At 41.6% G+C, this 13,304-nt stretch overlaps 1 protein-coding gene across 1 annotated transcript in view; it reads left to right on the forward strand.

The window, feature by feature from the left end:
• CDH17 (cadherin 17) overlaps positions 1-13,304 on the forward strand; it is a 104,285-nt gene that overhangs the window by 11,869 nt on the left and 79,112 nt on the right. The window lies entirely within an intron of this gene.

Genomic DNA, 13,304 nt, shown 5'->3' on the forward strand with positions numbered 1-13,304 from the left:
ACTTTTCCTGCCCCAGAACTATGGTCAGTGATTTCTCCAAGGAGGGTTGGTTCATTTAAATATCATTTGCCAATGATTTTTAAAAATTATAGGATCAGGCCCAGCATTTTGGGAGGCTGAGGCAGGCAGATCACGAGGTCAGGAGTTTGAGAGTAGCCTGACCAACATGGCGAAACCCCGTCTTTACTAAAAATACAAAAATTAGCTGGGCATGGTGGCACATGCCTGTAATCCCAGCTACTTGGGAGGCTGAGGCAGGAGAATTGCTTAAACCTGGGAGGCGGAGGTTGTGGTGAGCCGAGATTGTGCCACTGCACCCTAGCCTGGGCAATAAAAGTGAAACCCCGTCTCAAAAAAAACAAGAAAAAATAAATTATAAGTTGGCTTTAGGGCTGCCCATTGCTTAAGAGTTGGTCATTGTTCCCAGCCTTTTTCAGTGGACAGAATTGAAAACACGACTTTGAAGAAAATGCATCATGGGTTCATACTAATATTTTGAGTTTGAATTTAGTATCACAGGGTTTTTTTAAATTTAGCTCCTTTGATTTTATATTTATATATCTTCTTTCTTCTACCTAAAATCTTGGTTGCAGACAATATTAACATAATTACTTACCTGCCTTACTATATATATTTTAGAATAATTAATATTGATATAATTGCTAAAAGTATGATTTCTGAAAACAGTATAAGATTTCTTTTTGTTTTTGTTTTGTTTTTTTAAGACAGAGTCTTGCTCTGTGGTCAGGCTGGAGTGCAGTGGCACAATCTCAGCTCACTGCAACCTCTGCCTCCCGGGTTCAAGTGATCCTCCTGCCTTAGCCTCCCGAGTAGCTGGGACTACAGGCGTATGCCACCACGCCCAGCTAATTTTTTGTATTTTTAGTAGAGATGAGGTTTCACCATGTTGGCCAGAATGGTCTCAATCTCTTGAACTCATGACCTGCTCACCTCAGCCTCCCAAAGTTCTGGGATTATAGGCATGAGCCACCATGCTTGGACAACAGTCTAAGATTTTTCAAGGTGAATTTTGGTATCTGACTATGTGTACTCTTCTGGGTCTCTTACACTATTCTGGGATCAAATTGATTACTGGAAAGCTATATCCTGGATGGACCTCATTAACCAATACTGCTGTGGAAAGTCTTGACTCAGTTGCCCTTTAACATTCCATCCTTTGCTTTCATCAAGGGTGGACATAGAAAAATGCCAATACAGAGAATGTCTCCACATCTTCTATAAAATGACAGCAAAGAGATTTCCTCTTACATTGTCAACCTGAATGACAGAGAAATGCTTTCTAAAAGAAAATATTTATTTGGAAATAGATCATTGCAATAGGAATATGCCTGCCATAGTAAACTATGCATGGATTCAGGGAGGTAAAGAAAGACAAAGGTTTTTAAAGGAAAAAATAAGGAGGATTACATAATTGTTCTGAAGTGATTATACTTGGCCATAAAGATTAATAACAAAGGTGATCCCGATGCAGTTGGACAGGCAGTTGCTGGTCTGATGTCCTCGTAGAAGTATTTTTTGTGTAAGGTTGCAGTGGCCGTTGTGCAAGATTGTGGTTTTTGAGGCTTTTGTGATAGTTTTGTTATTAGGCATACAAGCATGACAACCTGTCTTCATGGTCTTCCATGGGTCTATTTGTCAGGGTTTGTTTTGATTTTTAACATTGGCAACTCCATTTTGATTCTGGCAATTTCACAATTGTTAGGTGAATCTAAAATCAATTTGATCTGATCCAGACACAATACTTTTGTCAAGAATCCTTCCTAAGTAGCATTTCATATCTACGAGGAGGCACATAATGACCAGCTGTCTCTCTTTCTGTGAGGTAGCAGCCATGGATGACCCTTGCCTAGACTTACTTTGATAGGGGTTTGTAAAATGGTAATATTCTAATTCTATCACCCTCTCTTCATTTATTAACTGGAGGATTTCTAGAAGAGAAACTTTTCCTTATGATCCACAGCCCATGGCAAACTTGATTGAAGCCTGGAAAAGCTAAGGAAAGTGATCACCAGTTGCCTTCCCCAATCTCAGGAGAAACTTAGTGACTCCAGGCAGCATCTGAAATGGAGACCAATGTATTTAGACAGCGCCGTCTGGGGGAATTTATGTAAATATATTGCAGAGGGATAAGAGCATAAGGGTTAATAGGGCCTGTTTAACATTACCTACTTGAACATTAGAGTTTACCCAAAGCAACGATTTTAGTTTTGGCGTAAATTCTTCCGATTCTCTTTTAGAGTGTTGTAAAACAGAGTCAGTTACCTACGAAGGCCTCTTCTGGTTGGTAGCAGTAAAGCTACCACAAGTGCAAGTGATGAGAGAAGGGCATGGCCAGGGTATTGGGGTAGAGGTGGTGACTAGGACATCGCATAGATTAGGAACAGCTTTCACAGTGGCAACGGTCGTGAGTCAGCACGCCTGATTCAAATCCAGGCTTTGTCACCTGCCAGCTATGTGAACTTGAGCAAGATATTTGAGTTCCCTGAGCCTCAGATTCCTCAACTGTAAATGGGGATTGGCAATTTGACCTGCCTTTCAGATTTGTGCACATTAGAGATAACATAAGCCAAGCACTTTGCCCAGTGCCTGGCACAGAACAGACATTAGCTAACTAAAGGTCAGCAAAGTAACTGTTTAATTAAATTGTTAATTTAACAAAGTTAATTAAATTAACAAAGTGGAAATTGAGCCCACCCCTAAATCCAATATATGAACATTTCTGGTGGCAAAACAACCCGTGAGTCTTTAACTTTAGATGGACTTTTTGCAATTCGGCTATAAGTGTGCAAGTTTCCCGCTGCGAACGGTTCTAGACTTCACAAAATATGAAGACATTGCTGTGGGATTATAAAGTCAGGGCAACGATTTAGTGGGTACTGACAGAAATCAGGGTTCCCACCATGCTTCCCAAAACCATTTGCTAAGAAATATTAATAGTATGACAAAATCGTGTTCACTGTGATGTCTAGTGACCCATTTTAAGGTCTCTCACTGAAGCTTGCTGTATTTTATTTTTAAAATAGAAACTTGTAAGAGGGTCTGAACTGGACTTTCTGTGGCTTTCTCTGTATTTGGTCTGGTATGTTAATGACACCAGGTTTTAATTTTAGCTTCCTAACGACCTAGGTAATAGCATGAGATAGGGTGATCGGCCACCAGTTGCTTAGGCTTGTGACAGATAAGGAGGCTAACTGCTGTCAGTTTCTGGTCTGAGTGTGGCTGGAAGATGAATGAAAAATACTTTTTAAGTCAGGGCAAGTAGAGCTGAAAGGCTCTTTAGAAAAGTAATTTATAGAAAATGTTGGGATGTCCTCTTTACACCTTCAACATGTACTGAAATAACTTGATACCATTTTTAGACAAACAGGGTTCCGATCTCCCTAACAAAGATCAGTAATCCACTTTAGTTTTACTTCCTTGGTTGGGCCATAATATTTATGAGCCCAAACAGACAGAGGAGGGGTGTGATATCGAGGGTCCACATTAGAATTTCCAAACCCATATTGGTGAAGAATATCAAGGCTAAAGAATAGCCTTGGAATTGGGATTCAGTCCTAATTTGCCAGTCTCTAAATTTTTGGTCTTAAACAGTGTTATGCCCAACCCCTATCAACTCTTTCAGGGATTCAGGGTTCGAAGACCTCTGGCACAAGACTCAAGAGGCTGAAGAAGAGCCCCAGAGCCAGCAAATGAGACATGGGATTTTACTGGGGGCTCACAGGCAGGGGGACAGGGTCCAGCGGCAGTGGGCTGTACAGGAGAAGTGTAACTATTTGCAAAGAGCATCAGTTTATACAGCATTTTCACTTAACACCCTCCCTCTAACAACCTCCATCTGGCAACCTTCATTAAACCCAAAACAAAGGTCCCCGGTATGGCCCATGTTCCATAGGATGGGGGCCGAGGGTGGAAGGGGCCATGGGAGATGCTCAGATGTTCCTCATAGACAAGGAACCAGTCTCCGCGTTGGCCACTCCCGGATTCCCGAGCTCAGAACACACATTCAGGTGCATCTGCCCTACAGGAGCATGCTCAGATTATGCTTAAGTTATTGCTGTCAGGTGTGTCTACCATAAAACCAATCTGCCTTAAAGAATACCAGACTAATTATTAGGGAGCTGAATCAAGATTGGGAGAAATAAGTTCTCATTGCCCACGTCAAGCTCAGGACATATGCCATTGACACTGAGTCCCGTGAGACTGGGTCCCTGGTAATTCTTTGTTTTTATTTATTTTTATTTTTTTACTTTTACTTTTGGTAATTCTTTCTATACTTCTTTGCTTTGTGGCCAAAAAAGAAAAGGAACCTGTATTCCAGCGATATAAAAAAAATAATTTCAGAAAGTCCAAGGTCCTTGCAGACCGTGTTAAATTCCAGAACATTGTATTTAACATTCCAATATTAAATTAAGCATTGCTGTATTGGGAGCCACTTTCTACCCTGGTCCTGAAGAGGATTTTCAATATTGAGGGGAGGGTACATTTTAGAAAGTCCACTGAATCAAGACAATTCAGTTATTGCTGGGGGCAAGTTGCTCCTGGCCTTACGCATAACTCTGAACAGTATCAGTTGGCTATGCCTGGCTTGTCTGAGTTGAGCCGATCTACAGTGAAGTTAACCACTTCCTTATTAGCTGTGGGAGAGGATGCCTGCCTCCTGGCCAGCTGAAAGAGAGCGGCTGCATTCGAAGGGGTCAGGTGATGCTATTGCTCTGTAACAAGGGAGATGGGGAGGAAGTATAAGGGGACATCAGTCAGAGCGGAGCTGTGGGAGGAAACGCTCTAGAGGGTAAAGTGGTGGGTATTACTGGTTCTTGAAAATGCTACCTAAGCAGGCTTCTCAGCTAAGGCAGGATTCCCAAAAATATAATGCTCAGAAAGATCGAGCGGGAGGGGCGACTGGTGAGAATGTAATCAGGGTGGAAATATGATATTTTGGCTGTGGATCTGAGTTGATCAATCTGCTTAGTGGATGTGAGTCCCCCCACCCACCCTTGTCTGATTGCGGCTCCTGGGAGGTAAGTAGAGCTGAGCAGGAGGCTCATTCAGCGGCTGCTATGGGAGCTTCGCCGAGGGTAGCAGCTCAGGCTTTAATTATGATTATTTTTTGAATCAGATCTGCATTCAAATCTTAAAGAATCAATTTGTATCTTCTTTGTTCCTTTATTTCTTTATTTGTAAAGTAGTAAAAATACCTTCCAGTGTTGCTGTGAAGATTAAATGAGATAATATATGCAGAACAAAAGTGCTTGGTAGACGGTAGAAGCAAGCCAGTAGTTCTCAGCCTTGGCTGCACGTTGGAACCAAGGGAAACGTTAAGAATGACTGCTGCCAGGCTTCACCAAAGACCAATCAAATCAGAATCCCTGTGGCTCCGGCCGGGTGCGGTGGCTCAAGCCTGTAATCCCAGCACTTTGGGAGGCCGAGACGGGCGGATCACGAGGTCAGGAGATCGAGACCATCCTGGCTAACACGGTGAAACCCCGTCTCTACTAAAAAATACAAAAAAACTAGCCGGGCGAGGTGGCGGCGCCTGTAGTCCCAGCTACTCGGGAGGCTGAGGCAGGAGAATGGCGTGAACCCAGGAGGCAGAGCTTGCAGTGAGCCGAGATCTGGCCACTGTACTCCAGCCTGGGCGACAGAGCGAGACTCCGTCTCAAAAAAAAAAAAAAAAAAAAAAAAAAAAGAAAAGAATCCCTGTGGCTCCATGCAGCCGGGGTTAAGAACCCCTCTACTAAAAACTTATTTGTACTGAGAAAAACCTCTCTTTATAAAGAAGAGGGATGGAGTTCGGATAACTTCTAGTCAAGTCTTGTGTAGTTAACTACCACTGATTTTCTTTTGTATAAAGTGATAACTTAGAAAAAGTACAGCTACCTCTGTCTTGTAAATCCCTTTAGATACAGTCCTAGTTCTAGGCAATTCCCTTTGTTTCTCAAGCTTAGGAGAGCAGACTTGGGAAGATCTGGGAATTAAAAACCCTCTGGAGCCCTCCCTTTTTGAGAAGCTGGTCTGTGTAATCAGGTTTAAAGCAAGAGCATGTGGGCCAAGTGGGACTCCAGCAAGGAAGTGAGGGTCCTCCGCCAGCCTCTTCCCAGGCCTTCTTAGAAGTGATCTGGCGCTGGCTGAGGCTCATTGGTAGAGCCAGATGGTCTCTCCCCAGTAGGGCTTCTGTTCTCCCCTCCTCCTCCCCTGCACCGTGGGCTGCTCCTGTGGACCGCTCCTGTGGACCACCCAAGGCAGGCGAATTACGCAGATTGCCGATGTGAGCTTTCATTTCCTCTGTTTCCTCCTGTAGCTATTGGAAAATCCTAGTTTGAAGATAACATGGCTTTTCCAGAAACTCCTGGATTGTTCCTGAGACCAGGCCGAATGTTATCCTGAGTGGGAAACCAAAGGGAGGAGAATTTGGCCTCCTTGTCTCCTGAGTTACTAGGTGTAGTCAGTCACATAGAAGAAAGAAAATAGTCCTCGTTCAGGCAGGCAGTCGAGTCAGGTTTATCTAGGGCTGAACTGCTTGAGCTGAGACACTATCAGAGGGGCTGAAGGACCATTGTGCCCACATTGTCATTTTCTACTTTATCCAGGCAAAGATAATCTTTGTGTACTGAAATGTTCTTATTCACATTTAAAAACATAAAAAACAAAAGAGGTCAAATAATAGGTAAAATTAGTTAAATTTTAAAAAACAACCTCATACTTAAAGGAAAATAAATGATTTTGAAAACCCTAAGACATTTCCGGTAATAGAGCAAAATGATCTGAAGGGCCTAGACCAAGGTGACTGAAAATATTTAGCCTATGTTCTGTATATTTATGTCAGTTCAAAGAACAGCTTTGTTGGGATATAACTGACATACCATACAGCTTACCAACTTAAAGTGCACAATTCAGTAGTTTTTAGTCTATTCTCAGAGTTGTGCAACCACCACCACAACAAATCTTAGAAAACGTTCATCACTCTCAAAAGAAGCCCCATATCTTTTAGCTCTCAGCTTCAAATTCCTCCTCGGCCCCCCAACTGCAGGCAACTCTGAAATCTACTTTCTGTGTCTATGGACTTGCCTATTCCGGACATTTCATGTGAATGGAATCATATAATATTAGGCCTTTTTTATCTGACTTTTTTCACTAAGCATAACGTTTTCAAGGTTTAGTCTTGTAATATCAGTATTTCATATCTTTTTATGGCTGACTCATATTCTGTCATATGGATATACCACATTTTATCCATCAGTTGAACATTTGGGTTGTTTCTATCTCTTGGCTATTATGAATAATGCTGCTGTGAATATTCGTGTACAAATTTTTGTGTGATGTTTTTATTTCTCTTGGCTGTATACCTAGGAGTGAAATTGCTAAGTCAAATGGTGACTCTATATTTAAGTTTTTGATAAAACTCTCAGACTGTTTTCCGAAGTGGTTGCGTGATTTTACATTTCCCACCAGAAGTGTGTGAGGATTCTAGTTTCTCCACATCTTCAACACTTGGTATTATTTCTTTTTTATTATAACTGTCCTGGTGGGTATGAAACACCCTGGTGGGTATGAAACGGCATCTTATTGTGGTTTTGATTTGCATTTTGCTTATGCCTAAGGATGAGCATCTTTTCATGTGCTTTTTGGCTATTTGTGTATCTTTTAAAAAATTTCTATTCAGATCCTTTGTCTATTTTTTGATTGGGTTGTTTATTGAGTTTTAAGAGTTGTTTATATCTTCTAGATACAGTTCATTTGTCAGATACGTGATTTACAAATATTTTCTTTCTATAAATTGGTTTTCACTTTCTTAATAGTGTTTTTTGAATTGCAAAAGTTCTTAATTTTGATGAAGTCCAGTCCAATTTATGTTTTCTTTTCTATTGTTATTTGTGCTTTATTGAGAGTCATAGCTAAGACACCATTTCCAAATCCAAGGTCATAAAGATTTACCCCTGCTTTCTTCTTAGAATTTTATAGTTTCAGCCCTTATAATTTATGTATTTGATATATTTTAATTTTTCTGAATGGTGTGAGGTCAGGGTCCAGTTCCATTATTTTGCACGTGAAGATCAATTTCACCATTTACTAAAAAGAGTATTCTTTCTCAGGAAATACTTCTCTTAAGGGCAGAATTTCCATAGGCAATCCTGTTTTGGTGCCTAATGAGAGACCTACAGGCAGAGAAGGGAGACCATTTAATAAGCCTTAGTGTCCAAGTCTGAGTCCTTCCAAACAAAGCTCACATGCATGCTGGTCTCCTACTTGACCCCATGACAGGACTTCCTAGACAGTCACCGCACCCTGTCTGGCTAAGCAGTGATGACTGCCAGGGCTAACATGAAGGGGTAGTGTTCTAGGAGACATATGTTTTGGAGAATTAAAACAGTACAGTTCATTATGGCTGTGTGGAGTTTTTTGTGCTCATGGGACACCTTGGGGAAGTTGTGGAATAGTCAGTTGGATATAGAAAACCAGAGCTTTGACCAGAGGAGAGATCTGGTCTAGAGAGACTTGAGATGTTGGCAAATAGATGGGAGCAGAGTTGACCTCCACAGAGTGAGTGACAAGACAAGATAACCGGGGATTGGGCCCAAGGAGTTGGATGAGCCACAGGTAGGACTGCAAGGGACTGGCTCAAGAGGTGGAAGGAAAAATCAGAGTATTAGCAAGGAAGCCGGGGTAAAGGGAAATTTGAGGTGAGCTTGCCATGGTGTTGAAAGTTGTGAGAGGTCAGATGAGGTGCAGACTGAAGAGTGTCCATCTGATTATCATGAGCAGGTTGTTGGCAACCTTGGTGAGGATGGTTTCAGTGGAGCAGTGAAGATGGAAGCCAGATGCTGTGATCTGAGCATGAGCTGGATAGGTGCAAAAGCTTGTTAGGTGAAATCTGACAAGAGACAGAGATAGGTCTCAGAAAACCAATAATATTGTCATTTCTTGGAATTTAAAGAAAATCCAAGATCAAATAAAAAGCTTAGCTGTCTGAAGAAAAAAATGTCTGAGGGAAGATGAGCATGCTTATGTCTACCAAATCCAGCTTGCGTGTTCAACATCAGACTGCATCATTATCTCAGACATTCCTGCAGAAATGGGTTCTACATGGTGGGGTACTTAATCTCAATTCAGAATAGGCTTTGTTAAATAATATTTACCGGAGGATAAAGCAATGACTCCTTAAGCTAGTGTTTCTCATAAGGGCCCATATAATCACCTGCATCAGAAATCCAGAGTGCCAGCCAGTCACGGTGGCTCACATCTGTAATACCAGCACTTTGGGAGACCGAGGCAGGAGAATCACTTGAGCTCAGGAGTTCAAGACCAGCCTGAGCAACACAGAACCTATCTCTACAAAAAATTTTAAAATTAGCTGGTGTGGTGGCACTTGCCTGTAGTCCTAGCTACTTTGGAGGCTGAGGCAGGATGACTACTTATGCCCAGGAAATCAAGGCTGCAGTGAGCCATGATTGCATACTGCAGTCTAGCTTGGGCAACAGAGTAAGGGATGCAGGGACATACCCTGAACCAGGATTTCATAGTGTAAGCCCTAGTTTTGTGAACTCTAGTTTGGAAAGACCTGGAAGGCATTTGTCCAATGTACAACTGATGATGTGAATACTTATTAGCCATCCCATTCACGAGATTCTCCAGCAATTTCATGGCATGGGTAGCTGGAGCCAGATTAAGGGCCCTGCCTACTGGGCAGTTGATTGGAGCCAGCATCTATAGATGAAGTGAAAAATCTTCCTGGAATAAACAAAGTACAAAGTGGGTCCACTTCTGTCAGAGTAGATAGTGGGGAAGAAAATCTTTACTAGCCTCAAACTATCTTCCTTAAATATTTTTCAGAATATCACAAGGTGGCTGTCAGCTGAGATTTTTAAACAGCATTATGTATGATTCAGTGTTTCTTGCTTTCGAACTAGTGATTCATTTTGTTATCTAAGTTTTAAATCTTGTCATAATTCTCTCAAGTGTTCTGGTTTGGAAAACTGCTAAAAACAAAACTCAACAACAGAAAATCCTCCAAACAAAAACCCCAAACCCAAACTCAGAAGTAAGTATAGGCTGGGCGCGGTGCCTCACGCTTGTATTCCCAGCACTTTGAGAGGCTGAGGTGGCCAGATCACTAGACCCCAGGAGTCGGAGGCCAGCCTGGATGGATGAAACCCCATCTCTACAAAAAAAAAAGGGACATGATGGTGTGTCCCTGTAGTCCGAGCTACTTGGGAGGCTTAGGTGGGAGGATGGCTTGAGCCTGCGGGGCCAAGGCTGCGGTGAGCCGAGATCGCACCATTGCACTCCAGCCTATCAGCCTGTGACAGAGTGAGACCCTGTCTCCAAAAAAGTATGAGCTACATGAAACTAAGAGCTGTTTTGCTTAAATTTATCAGAAAATGGACTCTGTCCTGAACAGAGAAAGTAGTTAAGGAAGATTCTGCTTCAGCCGAAAACAATGACTAGCAGAAAATTAGTTTCACTTCATTCCACTAAATAAATGTGGAACAAAAATTGTGAACTCTGAGTTTCAGGGGGTTCAAAACTATTTGCTTTTCTGGGTTCCTGTTGGCCTTGGTTGAGTCTGCAGGTAATCATGACTATTTAGAATTACTGAATTAAATAACTGAATGGAGTTGAGTTCTAAGAAGCACTTACTGAGTACGAATTGAAGACAAAGTTTCTGCCATCATCAAGTTAACAGAGCAAGACAGATATTAAGTAATTACAATATTATTTTGCACTTCTATTAGGTGAAGGTTGTGTGTTGATGGACTCATGATAAAATATTCTGAATGTGTAATGTGTAACACATAAAGAACATAAAATGCAAGTACCTAAAAAATTGAGAAATTTAACACTCATAGATTCCATTTTGAGTTTTAAAGAATAAAAATAGGCAGGGCACGGTGGCTCATGCCTGTAATCCCAGCACTTTGGGAGGCCAAGGCAGGCAGATCACCTGAGGTCAGGAGTTCAAGACCAGCCTGGCCAACATGGTGAAACCCCGTCTCTACTAAAAATGCAAAAAATTAGCCAGGTGTGGTGGTGGACACCTGTAATTCCAGCTATTTGGGAGGCTGAGGCAGGAGAATCACTTGAAATTGGGAAGCGGAGGTTGCAGTGAGCCGAGATTGTGCCATTGCACTCCAGCCTTGGGGACAGCAAGACTCCATTCAAAAAAATAAAATAAATTAAAAAGAATATAAATATTAGAAATGTAACATGCTTTGACTTTTAGGAATAATTCCAAGTTTTCATAACTTTTTTGTCTGGGAGGCTATCTAGACTTTCTTATTAGCAAATATCCATAAATTAATTACTTATATATTTTCTAGGGATAATATTGGAGGAATGCTTAAAACATTATAGACAAAAGTGTTGAATGTTTTCACCATCATGAAACTGTGAGTTGAAAGCATTAGCCCAAGTCCTTTCACTTGTTCAGTTTTGTTTCCTTTTTCTTTTTTGGAGATGCAGTCTTGCTTTGTCGCCTAGCCTGCAGTGCAGTGGCACAATCTCCGCTCACTGCAACTGTTCAAGTGATTCTCCTGAGTCAGCCTCATGAGTAGATGGGATTATAGGCACCTGCCACCACACCTGGCTAATTTTTGCATTTTTAGTAGAGATGGGGTTTCACCATGTTGGCCAGGTTGGTCTCAAACTCCTGACCTCAGATAATCTGCCTGCTTCAGCCTCCCAAAGTGCTGGGATTATAGGTGTGAGCCACGGCGCCTGGCCTTCAGTTGTTTTCATCCTGTAAATCATACCTCCTTTGCTTTGGAAAATTAAATCAATAATATTTATCAATTACATTTTCCTTATTCCTATTATTATTAGCAAGTCTATTGAACTAGCAGTGTCTCACTTTTCATGAAAATGAGTTCCTAAAATGCAGTGGTGGTTACCCTGAAACATGCACATTCTTAATATTTGGATTTAATCTGGAAGGATGTATAAACCATGTAAGGAATATATGAACAGCTCTCAGAATCTTGTTAACCTGGTATCCCAGAGGACAGAAATAGCCTCTGTAATTCAGAAATGCAATCACCTGTTAATTTCTCTGATGGGTGGTTTTGACGTTTTCAGTGTTTAATCAACCTAATTCTTTGAGCTGGAAGCTGGGGACTAGAGATAGCATGTGATGTACAGGGGAACCCCATGTTGGAACTTGGCCATTTTCCAACAGGAATGGGCTCATGCAAGGATTTCTGCCCTTGGGTTTTTTTTGTTTTTTTTGTTTTTTTTTTTAAACTCACATAAAACTGGAAGGAAAAACATCTGGCATAGTCTATAGATATAGTGAATAGGATGGAATTTGAATCAGACAGACCAGGGTTGGAGTCCTGATTCTGTAGTCAAAGACTGTATGACTTAGACAAGAAATAAAACCTCTCTGTGCCCCCACTTTCTATCTATAAACTGGAATCTACTTTGCAGACATGCTAAATGAGAAAACAAAATTTTAACTGATATACCAACATGTCACAAACATTGTTACTGTTGCTGAAAAACAATGACTATAAATTATATATATGTACTTTATTTTTGAAGAAAACTCATACATTTAAAAGCGCTTTATTATTTTAAAATTTTCGAAGAAGACTCAAACTTCTTTCTGAACAATGCCCGTGATGAGATGCTTGCCCTTGATTCCAGGAACTGAAACATGTGGTAAGTGGAAGCGATTTGATTTTGTAGAACAAGCACACTTTATTCAGCTAATGGGAGGGCAGAGGTATGAAGAATGTGGGAAGTGCTTAGCCTCAATAACCTCATTCTTCTAAATGAGTGACAGTCATGTGGGACAAAACAAGAAGGGCACTTGCTGAACTCACCAGTCCACCAAGGATGCTAACCGCTGGCATGCAACTAGATGGTTTCACTTGCAGGGTCCTGGGGATAAATGAGGTCTATTCCCGCAGTGGCTTAGAGCAGTGGCTTAGAGCACTCACGAAATCTTCTCATGAAATCTGGAAAGGAGGGAGCCCTGCTAGAGAGTGGGCTGGGCTCTCGTGCTTTCCCTCTGTCAGATGCACACCCGGAAAGGAATGGAAAACACAACCCCCGCCCAGGAGAAGCCAAGAAACGAACATGAGAAGGTCCACAGAAACAGGGCCAAGTGTGACACACCAGACACAGACATGACATTGATGCTTACCTTCAGTGGGGATTCCCAGAGTGACCAAAGTGTGGAAATCAGGAATTGGTCTAAAAGAAGCCTTGACTTGAGAAATCTGGTGGCATTGGCTTCTATTGGTTAATCAAAAATCTCATTTTGATTGGGGAAAAATGAGTTGTTC

The sequence above is a fragment of the Macaca thibetana genome, chromosome 8 (genome assembly GCF_024542745.1).
Source record: "Macaca thibetana thibetana isolate TM-01 chromosome 8, ASM2454274v1, whole genome shotgun sequence".
NCBI lineage: Eukaryota > Metazoa > Chordata > Mammalia > Primates > Cercopithecidae > Macaca > Macaca thibetana.